General features: G+C 41.3%; 1 pseudogene across 1 annotated transcript in view; it reads right to left on the bottom strand.

The window, feature by feature from the left end:
- Nucleotides 1-12,487, bottom strand: part of LOC118146319 (serine-rich coiled-coil domain-containing protein 2-like) — a 56,154-nt pseudogene extending 43,667 nt beyond the window's left edge. The window contains exon 1 of the transcript XR_013524937.1: nucleotides 12,360-12,487. The product of XR_013524937.1 is annotated as a serine-rich coiled-coil domain-containing protein 2-like (transcript). The remainder of the gene's footprint in view (nucleotides 1-12,359) is intronic.
- Between the last annotated feature and the right edge of the window lie 222 nt (nucleotides 12,488-12,709).

The raw sequence follows: 12,709 nt of genomic DNA, 5'->3' as shown, positions 1-12,709 counted from the left end.
AGTTGTGGGCAAGAGGAACCTGTCATGAAAGCAAACAGTAAAATACAGCAATTACTACAACAAAATAACTGTAATGTTAACAGGAACACAGGTAACAGAATATAATGAAGGATAGATGGAAGAGGCATAATGAACATATGTCTAGCAGCTTTCTAGGAAGAAGAGGCATCTATATTGGGCTCTCAAAAAAAAGATAAAGTGATGGCTAGGCGCAGTGGCTCACACCTGTAATCCCAAAACGTTGGGAGGCTGAGGCGGGTGAATCACCTGAGGTCAGGAGTTCAAGACCAGGCTGGCCAACTGGTCAACATGGTGAAACCCCATGTAAATTCCCAACCAAATGGATCAATCAAAACTGGATCAACATTGAATAATTATTTGCTACTAAAAATACAAAAAGAATTAGCCAGGCATGGTGGCATGCACCTGTAATCCCAGCTACTCAGGAGGCTGGCAGGGGTAGAGGTTGCAATGAGCTGAGATCTCGCCTTTGTGCTCTAGCCTGGGCAACAAGAATGAAACTCCATCTTAAAAAAACAAACAAAAAAACAAAAGATAAAAGTGATTTAAAGAGATGAATGGTATTCTATTAAAAAAAAAAAAAAAAAAAAGGAAGTGGCCGGGCATGATGGCTCATGCCTATTAATTCCAGCACTTTGGGAGGCCAAAGTGGGTGGATCACCTGAGGTTGGGAGTTTGACACCAGCCTAACCCAAATGGAGAAACACCATCTCTACTAAAAATACAAAATTAACTGGGCATGGTGGCACATACCTGTAATCTCAGCTACTCAGGGGGCTGAGGCAGGAGAATCGCTTGAACCCGGGAGGCAGATATTGTGGTGAGCTGAGATCACATCATTGCACTCCAGTCTAGGCAACAAGAGCGAAACTCCATCTCAATAAAATAAAATAAATAATAATAAAGGAATAGTATGTGCAAAAGCAGAGAGATGTCTAAATATTTCTCATTATCATAGAACCTCCTCTTGAAGGACTGACTACCTGTATGATAACAAAAAATCCGGTCTTTATTCTATAGTCCTATGGTAAGAAACATCATGTGTGTATTATATTCCCTTAGGGAGGCAGGGCACGGTGGCTCAAACCTGTAATCCCAGCACTTTTCCCAAGGTGGGAAAATTGCTTGACACTAGGAATTCAAGATCAGCCTAGTCAACATAGCAAGATATCCTAGGGAGCACTCCAGATCCCCTGAAGCATGTGCAGGCAAAAGGTGGGTAAAGAGGCAAAAAAAAGAAAACTAACTTCTGCAAAGAATAGGAAGCCACAGATGACTTTTTAGCAAAAACAGAGCTGGTCAGATCTGAGTTTTAGAAATCCAAAGTCAGGAGCATGGATCAGAGGTTAAGGTAAGAAAATCTGGAGAAAGAGCAATCGAGGGTTAAGAAGCAATTGCAATGATGCTCCTAAATATTGACTACTACTTACTCAAACATAAATGAACCAATAAAAGAGACTTATAAAGTGCTATAACTATAATATGTGCTTTCAACATAGTTTCTGAACTCATCTCAAACATCAACTCGATAATCATAAACAATTATGGTAAAATTCAGTCAGGTATATTTGAAAAAAAAGAAAGGGGTGGTGAAGAAGGGTAGCCTGGCCTGGAAGGCCATATGTGCTGACTCACACCTGTAATCCCAGCGCTTTGGGAGGCTGAGGTGGGTTGATCATGAGGTAAGGAGTTCAAGACCAGCCTGGCCAAGATAGTCAAACCCTATCTCTACTAAAAATACAAAAATTAGCTGGATGAAGTGGCAGGCACCTGTAATCCCAGCTACTCAGGAGGCTCAGGCAGAGAATTGCTTTACCCCAGGAGGAGGAGGTTACAGTGAGCCAAAATCATGCCACTGCACTCCAGCCTGTTCTCCATCTCAAAAAAAAAAAAAAAAATTCTGTGGAAAAGTTGCTCATTTTTTCTTCAATTTAATTTTTATTTTCAAAAAGGTAAAACTACTATAACAAATGGGTTGCTAAATCAAAATTTAGAGGCTACTACAAGGCAAGCACTGCACAAAACTTCTAAGTATAATCAACAGAGAGAAAATAAGTTAGCACATATACGGCTATTTAATTCATTTTCTATTAATTCATAAAAAACCTTTGTTAATCATAGATAAAAACAACAGTTTTTATATTAATAAAAATTCACCCACTCCACCTACTAGAAAGTAAGTAGGGGTCAAGTGTTCAACATCTCTCCCAGGGGCCATGATCTTCATTTGAAAGAAAGAGAGAAATTACATGTAAAGACATATACATGATGATGACGGACCTTGGGTGCACAGATTAAGATACAATTAATTTATGTTTCAAAGAAATAGATCCTGTATTTCTTTCTCTGTTGAATCATTTTGTTAATTACATGTACTTGTATTGTGAAAGTAAAAAATTAGAATGCTAATTTCACTATGCCAAAAGAAAAAAAGAAGTAAGCTGAAAGCTTAGTCACAGAAGAAGTTGCCTTTCCTTTTGTTCTTGTTTTGTTTGTTTTTGAGATGGAGTTTCTCTCTTGTTACCCAGGCTGGAGTGCAATGACCCGATCTCGGCTCACTGCAAACTCCGCCTCCAGGGTTCAATAGATTTTCCTGCCTCAGCTTCCCAAGTAGCTGGGATTACAGGCATACACCACCATGCCCAGCTCATTTTGTATTTTTAGAAGAGATGGGGTTTCACTATGTTCGTCATCGTGGTCTCAAACTCCTGACCTCAGGTGATTCACCTACCTCGGCCTCCCACCAAGCCCAGACCCCTTTCCTTTTGTGTCTAAGCTGATAGCTACAGATAAAAAGTTAAATATGTCCACGAATAGCCTACTTGGTGTTCACCATATCTTATGTAAAGCACCAGTTTAGAGCGCTAGACAAATACATAACTGATTATTCCCCTACCTGCTCCTTTTCTTTTGCAATGTGTGGATTCAGTAATGGGATCATTTCCTCTCTCTTGCCCCTCCAACCTGCTTTTTCCATTTAAATAATGAAACTCAAAATCATCTTTGGAGAAAGACACAGACCTGTCTCCCTGGCATACATCCTTAACCTTGGCAACATAAACTTCTAAATTGACTGAGACCTGTCTCAGATACTTTTTGATTTACAGTATGTATATATAAGAATTAAAAAAAAAAAAAAAGGAACAAGGAAAAAAGCACCTATCTTTAAAAAAAGAATTCCTTGACAACTGGCTATTCCCCCCAGCTACCACCCTGGCTTTTACCTTCACTTTATAAACAATTCCTTGAAAAAAAATCTATCCCAGCAGTCTACAATTCATTTCCCCCAATTCTCTCTTAATCCCACTCCAATCAAGTCTTCCTTCCACCACTAAACCAGAAACAACTTGTTAAGGTCACCAATGATTTTCATATTGCTGCATCTTAATCCTCAATCTAATAGCATCTGACACAAATTGGTTACTCACTTGCTCCTTCTTAGAACATTTCAATTGGCTTCATTGATTCTCCTCAGCTTAACTCTCTTCCTTCTTCATGGGTGTGCTGCTTCTTGGTCTTCTTTGCTAGTTTCTTTCCCTCTGAATACATTACAGGATCCTAAGGCTAACTTGTGGAACTTCTCCAACCATACTTGCTCCCTAAATTATTTTAATCCCTTCTCGTGGCATTAAAGACTATCTCTCGAATAACTGGAAATTTATATATCTCTGCTGTGAATGCATACTCAGCTCTCTACACAATCTCTCCACTTAGATTACTAACTTAAAATGTCCAAAATTGAACTCATTATTTCCCCCCAAAACCTGCTTCTTCTGCACTCTTACCCATCTCAGTAAATGTTAATTCCATGTGTCCAGTTGTTCAGACCAAAACTCACAGCCCACATTCAACACATCATTAAATTGTTGGCTCTGCCTTCAAAATGTATACAAAATGGGAGCATTTCTCCCTATCCCTGCCTAAAATCATCCCCCACCCAGGATTACTGCTGCAGCCTCCTAAATAATCTCATTATGCACCACCCCTGACATTCTCTACATAGCTGCTGAGAGTTCTACTTAGAACAAGTTAAAACTCTGGTGGCTTCCCACTTTTTAAAAGCCAGTCTCCCTGGCCTACAATGCCATATATGATCAGACATCTCCCCCAACTCAATCCACCTCTCTGACCTCATCTTCTACCAACCATTTCCCCTCAATGCCTCCACTGGCCTACTTGACACTCCTAGAACAGGTCACACAAGCTTCAGCCACAGGATCTTGGCATTCCATTTCTGTCTTCATCAAGTACTCTCTCTCCTAAATATCTGCATAGACCACATTTTCACTTCTCTAAGATCGCTGCTCAAATGCTAGTTTTTTTACAGCCTTCCTTAACCACCTTAGATAAAACAGCAGCATCCCCCTCACATGCTCTTTTCACCTTATCCTGCTTTATTTTTCCCACAGGGATATAATAGCCAACATATCACATGTATACTTTTCTATCCTCTGTATCTTGTTATTAGAATGTAAGCTCCACAAAGGCAGAAAACTGTCTTGTTCACTGAACTATTTCTAGCAAGTGTTCAGAATACATTTCTTGAATAAATGAATGAGAAAAAGCCAGACTGAAGATCTGTTCTGTAAGCCAGGATTGAAGAAATTTAGAGTGTAGAAAATCTCTAAGTCCTGGAAAAACAGGACTTCAAGAAAGGCCACAAGGCTGGGCACGGTGACTCACACCTAGAATCCCAGTACTTTGGGAGGTCAAGGCAAGCGGATCCCAAGGTCAGGAGTTTGAGAAGTGCCTGGCCAATAAGGTGAAACCCTGTCTCTACTAAAAAAAAATACAAAAAAAATTAGCCAGGCATGGTAACGCACACCTGTAGTCCCAGCTACTTGGGAGGCTGAGGCAGGAGAATTGCCTGAAACTGGCAGGTGGAGGTTGCAGTGAGCTGAGATTGCACCAATGCACTCCAGCCTGGGCAACAGAGTAGACTCCTCCGTCTCAAAAAAAAAAAAAAAAAGAAAAAGAAAAAGAAAAGAAAAGAAGCATGGCCACAACAACGGCCAAGTCTACAACTCTAGCTGGTACCAATAATAAATAAAGGTTGACAAGCCATACTATTCCTAAACTGAGGAAAATATACTTGAGGAAAATTTTTAAATAAAACAAAACAAAAAGATGGCTATTCCTGCCTCCCCACCCTTGAAAAGAAATATCACCTACATATTTCCTGAATATTTGAGCCCAGCCTGGGAAACATGGGGAGACCCTGTCTCTATGAAAATTTTTAAAAATTAGCCAGGCATGGTAGTACATGCTTGTAGTACCAGCTACTCAGGAAGCCAAGGCAGGTGGATAGCTAGAGCCCAGGAGGTCAAGGCTGCAGTGAGCCATAATGGCACTACTGATGACAAAGTCAGACCCTGCCTCAAAAAAAAAAAAAAAAGAGAGAGCAAGAGAAGTAGAATGCCAAGGAACAGAAAACATTTGCTCAGATACAAGATGTCACGGAGCTGGCTTTTCAATACCAGGCCCCAAACCAGAGATCACAAAAGGACCAAAACCCTGAGATGCCCATCATTCCTCAGCTAAAGAGCCATGCCCTGGATTTCTATTCCCACACACAGACCTCAACATACAGGGTAGGAGACCATGCCAAAGTGAACAGCTGGGAGCAGTGATGGCAGGGAGGAGAGCAGTAATGACTATCATAACAAAGGGAAGGGAGGAGCTTCACTCATGCTTTTTCTGTTTTCCCCTTCCTATTGTTCTTACCAAGGCCAGAAACCAGGTAGATGAAAACCAGAGAAGGCAGAGAACAGAGGGTAAGGATGGCCAGAAGCAAACGGTTGTAAAAAAAAATCAAGAGCGATTCCTTTACCAAGTAACTCACTGAAAAAATAAACACATGAAGTTAGGAACTAACCAAGAAAATGTAAAACAAGCCCCTATGTCTCATATAACTATAAAGTACAAAGAAAACAGAGAGATTCTTAATTATTTGGAATAATCTGTGGCATTTTTAAGACCGACAGTCTTCAAAGATGATCCAACTACATTCGAACTAAGCTACTGATCAACATGAAAAAGGAAACAGGTGAGAAACTTCAGGGCTCATGGATCCAATCTTTAAGAATCCTGTGGCTTCCCAATGGCTCCAAAGCATAATACAACCAATCAGAAGTCTTTAAAGGTAGAGAAGTAACTCTACAGCATTCCAATGCAATCAACTCAGCAGAGAAGAGCTAAAAACTCAGAGATTACATCTCACGTACTGTGACTGGTCAATTCACTTAAAAAGAAAGGACTGTTCTCATTGGTTAATCTCAATAGGCTGAATCACACCCCAGCATCAGCACCTGTAGCAAGCAGACGTCAGAAGCCAGAGAGGCAGAAAGCAATCAGATACTCAGAAAAAGCTTGGCGGGGAGGGGCGTGGGGGTCATAGGGGGATCGGTCTGTAACAAAGGAAAGACAAAGTTGCCCCATACAACCACTCATCAGCTTATGACAGCAGCCCACATCAACCACAACTGTTTGTAGCCTGAGGTGGCAGCATTCTACATGCTCACATCTGTGCTAATACTTTCCTCCCCTCTGCTCCCTCCCTGATGGCTCTTTCCCCATCCTCCTGACAGCTGTCACATTCTAGAGCTCCTCTTCCTCCACTCACTCTTTCATTCTGGTGATCTGGTGTTTCCCAGTTCGGTCCCTTGATGTCTTTCTGTATTATCTCATCCTATATTCACTCATTCCTCTACCCAGTCCCTATCCTTGACAAGCACACAATCCAGTGGGGGAGACAGATGTGTCACTAGAATAGGTAAAATACATCACAGTCAATGCTGTGAAAGAAATACAACAAAGGGCTGTGAGCACATATTCATGTCATTACCCCACTCTATGTCTTCCAAATCAATACTCTGCCTTCTCACTCTCTTATAAATCAGTTACTAAATCCTGTATCGTTTCAAAATATCCCCTGATCTCCACTTCCACCTCAAAGTTTAGCCTTCATTTCTCACAAGACTATTTCAACCACTTCCTATTAGAAACATAATTCAATATATAGCCACTTTGTCACATGAGCAATCTCCCCAAAAGAGATAACATACCATATCATCCCCTTGCTTTGCAACATCTAATCTTTCCGATGTCTAAGAAATGAAGTCCAAATCCTTGGCATCAAATAGCATCTTTTAAAAGCAGGCTGAGTTCCACTTCCAATGCTCACTACCTATGTTATCTGGTCTCTAAATTTTCATATCCACAAAATGAACATACTAAAAGAACCTATCTTCTAGGGTTGCTGAGGACTATGTAAGAAACTCAATGCCAGGAACCAGGACAAAACCCAGCACTCAAGGTAAACTATTATCCTGTGTTGTCTCATCTACCTAGAATGGTCTACTCTCCAATAGGAACAGATTACTAAGCTCTTCTTTCACATATTTTAGAATGATTAACAACAAGAGTTAAAGACAATCCTCTGGTTAATCTTGAACAGATAAAAATTTCAATTAACCAATAAATTGCTGTCATAAAATTTTAGTTTATCAAAAGTTCACCATCAATTATTAAAATATAAGTACCTATTTTTTTAAAAAAAGTTGGGTTATTTTGTTTTGTTTTCTATTTAAGTTCAGAAAAAAGAATGAAAACATAATAATGTAGTTTTCTATAACATAAAATACACATAAATGAAATCTGACCTCAGTTGCATATTAACTTTCTAAATATATATACATAACCAATGAACTCTAGAAGCTTAAGGAAATAAAAGTATGCATCAGATAGGAGCATGACCTTCATTCTCAGATAACACAATCAAAAGACAAAAATCACTGACTTTTTTCTTTTTCTTTTTTTTTTTTTTGAGACAGAGTCTCACTCTGTCACCAGGCACCAGGCTGGAGTACAGCAGCACAATCTCAACTCACTGCAACCTCCACCTCCCGGGTTCAAGCAATTCTCCTGCTTCAGCCTCCTGAGAAGCTGGGACTACAGGCGCACACCACCACACCCAGCTAATTTTTTTATTTTTAGTAGAGAGGGGGTTTCACCATGTTGGCCAGGATGGTCTCAATCTCTTCACCTTGTGATCCACCTGCTTTGGACTCCCAAAGTGCTGGGATTACAGGCTTGAGCCACTGCGCCCGGCCCACACTGACTTTTTTCTTTTTCTCTTTTTAAATAGAGACTGGGACTCACTACGTTGCCCAGGCTGGTCTCAAACTCCTAGGCTCAAGCGATTCTCCCACCTCAGCCTCCCAAAGTGGTGGGATTACAGGCATGAGTCACTGCACCCAGCCACACTGACTTTAAAATAGATATACAATAATATAAATTTAATAATACAAAACCTACAAAGCCTATAATGAGGAAAAACAGATCAGAAATATTTTTCAAGAGATGAATATATTTATGATACTAGTGCTAATGAAAAGTGGTGAGAAGATTCCAATAAACTTATGGATGATGGACAAATAAAGGAAAAAATAAAACTGGAAGAATACTGCATTTGCTTTTCTACTATGGACTATGACATTAGATTGCAAGTAACCTTATCCTTGTTTTTTAAAAATAAACTTTTAAAAGCAAAACCTATAAAGTATGATAGAACCAGTCAACCAAACTCTACTGGAGTCAGTGTAAATCAGGATCTTTTAGAAGGAAATCTGATATATTTTTCAAAATTAACAAAACCTTCATACCCTCTGACTTGTAATCCTGCTCTTAGGCCTTTAGTTTAAAGGAAAGAAGCAAAATGATGAACTATACACTAACTGCATTACTTGCAAAATAGTAAGAAATCTAGATGTGCAATTATTAAGAAATAAGTCACTGTAACACTGTATAATCATCTAAAGGTATAAAAACTACAGCAAAAATGAAACATCAAATATGAAAGCAAACATTCAGCATCACATTTATGCTTTATCATTTAAAATCACTTAGATATGACAGGAGATAAGAAAAATTAAAAGTTTGTTTTGATTCTTAAAATTTGACCATTAAGTTGTTTGTAAGATAAAAAGCCTTTTGGAATTGGTCAGGCCCATACCACTAAGTACACATTTCAAAACTGACTTTTTAGAGGCAGCCACAATCATCCACTTTTTCTCCCAAAATCCTATCACATAGGAATAAGATAGACTCTTCTCACAGACCAGCCACATAAGTAATTTTAGCCATGCTATTAGCCAGCTGCAACTTTCTTATATTAAAATCTCATTTTACCATCAAAACTTAATTATATGTGAGATCTCTATATGGTGATCAGAAGCCACTTGTTATGGGGCATCTGAAGAGAGGGCCCCAAGCACTGATGTTAAAACTATCTGGCTGAGTGGAATAGTGAAGGTTAGGTTTCTGTTGTATCTCCAAATGAATTATCATGTTTCTCAGCCACAAGGATTCTAAGTCCCTAGGAGTGGCAGCTGTGGATTCAAAGAGGGATAACATGCAAGCAGATTTGCACTCCCTCTGGAAAAAACTAGCAACTCCTTGATTTCACCCCAAAGCACCATGGAGTAGCAAAAAATGCACAATCGCAAGGTCAGAAGATATGAGATATAGATGAGTCTAAGCAATCTCAAACAAGCTATTTGTCTTTTCAGCCTGGAGCTGTTTAATGCTAACCATTTTTAAGTTAAACCAAATAACCTGTTAATTCTTTCAAGTTCAATATTCTATTAAGTTAAAAGACCCTTTATTCATGACACCTCCAATTCGCTCACAACCCCCATTAGAATTGTAAAACAATTAAAACTTAGAATTAGGAGACTGAGAGCAAGAGTGAAATACAAAGATGGTCAAACCTGGACTGTAATCCTTGCCTTCCCTTTCTACCTGCATGACTCTGGGCAAATTACTGCACCTCAAAATAAAGTTGTAGGACCAAAGAAACAGCAATCCTTATTGGTCATGCCCTTAAATTCCTGTGTCATAAAGTGAATTTTTAAAAACATAACTGGGATTTCATTCCTAACCAGCAACAATTTTTGCTTCATTCTTGGATATTTAAAACAACCTTGTGCATTCTTCTTTTCTAAATTATCTGATGCTGAATGCAATGGTCTAACATATTTCACCTATCTTATGGCTATATTCAAGACTCGGAATATTTGTCAAAAACGCATTGAGTAAATGGTTTTGAGCATTTGCACCACACTGTATTAGAGTTGCAAAGTTCTGTTCCCTTAAGAAGCCCAAAAACCAGGCTGGGCACAGTGACTCAAGCCTGTAATCCCAGCACTTTGGGAAGCCAAGGAGGGTGAATCACCAGGTCAGGAGTTCAAGACTACTCTAACCAACATAGCGAAACCCCATCTCTACTAAAAATACAAAAAAATTAGCCGGGTGTGGTGGTGTGCAACTGTAATCCCAGCTACCAGGGAGGCTGAGGCAGGAGAATCTCGTGAATCCGGGAGGCAGAGGTAGCAGTCAGTCGAGATTAAAGCCATTGTACCCTGGCCTGGGCAACAGTAAGAAACACCCTCTCAGAAAAAACAAAAAACGAAGAAACCCAAAAACCTGGTGGAGACAGACATAAAACAAATCATTAACTACCAGTTATCAAATACTAACTGCAGAATGTACAAATCAGTTAAGACAAGAGGGATGAGCTGTCTAGACAAGCCTCAGAGATAACACTTTAGTAAGGTCTTCAAGGACAAGTTGTTTACTAAGTAGAGAATTCTCAACAAAGGAATACTGAAAAACCACAGAGGAAGATGTCAACTTCAGAGAACTGCAAGCAGTCTTACACGGAGAGGGCAGGCATAATGGTAGAAGATGACACTAGAATCTTGACAAATACCACTAACATGAAGGACTTTGAATTTCATTGATATAGATTATGGAGTCACTGAAGGATTTCTAAATATGGATTCGAAGTCCTTTCTTCCACCATACAATCAAAGGAGTTAAGTCAAAGCAACAAAAAGGCGGGTCTGAATGTGGAAAAGTAAAATTTTTACAGAATTCTTAATGGAGACTTTGCTTGCTTTCAGGATGGCTTCTAGCGCCTTCTGAACTATGACTTATTAATACGATGCTGAAGTACACAGTATGAATTATGGCTAAAAGGTTCAACAAAGTGTGCATTTTTAACCTGAAGATTATTTGAACCCAATGTGTTGAGAACACAAACGAAAACAAAAAATAACAGTAAAGAGTTTTCATAAATTAAGAGAAGCAAACATTAATGAAGTCCAAGAGAAAGAACACTGATTTCAGGCAAACACTTAGGAATATTTACATAGTTATCACATACTGATGACGGATAAGATGTTTTGCACCTATCTTTTGCAGGAGAGCATCTTAAGTTCCTTTTGGTTAAAGAGTAGCTGCCATCTCTAAAGTCTCTAAACGAGTCTAAAAGAGGATGCTCTAAAAACACTGGCCAAATTTATAGGCTCTGCTATATGTTAATGCTCGGGGAAAAAAGGAATGCCTTTTTTTCTTTTCCTTTTTTTTTTTTTAAGACAGTGTTTCACCATGTTGGTCAGATTGGTCTTGAACTCCCGACCTCAGGTGATCCGCCTGCCTTGGCCTCCAAAGTGCTTGGATTACAGGCGTGAGCCACTACGCCCAGCCAAAGGAATGCCTTTCATATGGCCATTTTGAAAGGCTTAAAGCTCAATTTCTCATCTACAGGAGTGAGCAACCAACACTCTAATCTGAGACCACAGAGTCCTTGCATCAGTCATTTCCACCCCGCTAAGGCCTAGTCTGGGAGCAGCCAGCCTCATTGGCCGCGAGCCCACATACATGAATATGCAATTATTGAAATGAAAACTTAAGCTTTGCCACCAAGGGCCACCACGAAGGAGTCCTTTCATTCCTCCTTTTACTTTCGCAAGAAAGTAGGTGCATTAAAAATAAAATGTATTAAAATACATGTCTAAAGAGAAGAGAGAAGATCTGAACCTACGCAACGGTGTGCCCCGTCAAAGTTTCACCTCAGGATGTGTTTTAGGGTGTGTCTTTGATTTAGCCCTGAAATTAATTAAAAAAAAAATCCCACTCCTTCGGGGCGCCCCGGTACTTTCCTCATCCACCCTCACAATATACCAGGCTCTGAAATCACTGAGTACCTCAGCCGCGCCCGATTTCCCCTGAAAGACAGCGGCGCCCGCGGCCCGAGGCCCCACGCAGTTACAGCCGCAGGGACGGCGTCCTCCCGCCTCCCGGGTCCGCGCCCGCCCCGCGTCCGAGGGGAACTAGAGAGGCTCACCCTGGAGGCCGGGGGACAGGAGGGCGCCACCACCTCAGCCCGGGAGACAGAGCCTCCGTCCCGCCCCGGATTGCGCGCCTAGTCCTGGGCTGCCCCCAGAGCCCGCGGCGACCCCGGCCCCGACTCGGGCCCGGAGCCCCGCTCTTACCGTGCGGAGGTCGCGCTGCCTCCTGTGCCGAGGCCCGGCAGCAGGCCGCCCAGCGACCTGCGGGCCCGAGGACGGAAGGTGAAGCTAGGGCCGCCCGTCACATCTCTGCAGTCCCCGCAGCCGTAGCCGCAGCTCCCAGCAACGCGTCATCGGTCTGAAGGAGCGCCAGACTCCAAATCCACCGCGCCCCGTCCCCCTGCCGGCGCCGGCCTGGACTCCGCCCTCCAAGGTCCGCGAAAGCGCGCAGCCCCGCCCCGCCGCGGACCAGTACGCAGGCGCGAGCCTCACGGGGCTACGGTGCCCGCCCCACCCCGTGATCCGGCTGAACCCCACCTCGGGCCCTGCCCCGC

The sequence above is a fragment of the Callithrix jacchus genome, chromosome 12 (genome assembly GCF_049354715.1).
Source record: "Callithrix jacchus isolate 240 chromosome 12, calJac240_pri, whole genome shotgun sequence".
Lineage (NCBI taxonomy): Eukaryota > Metazoa > Chordata > Mammalia > Primates > Cebidae > Callithrix > Callithrix jacchus.
This window is presented reverse-complemented; position numbering and strand designations above follow the sequence as displayed.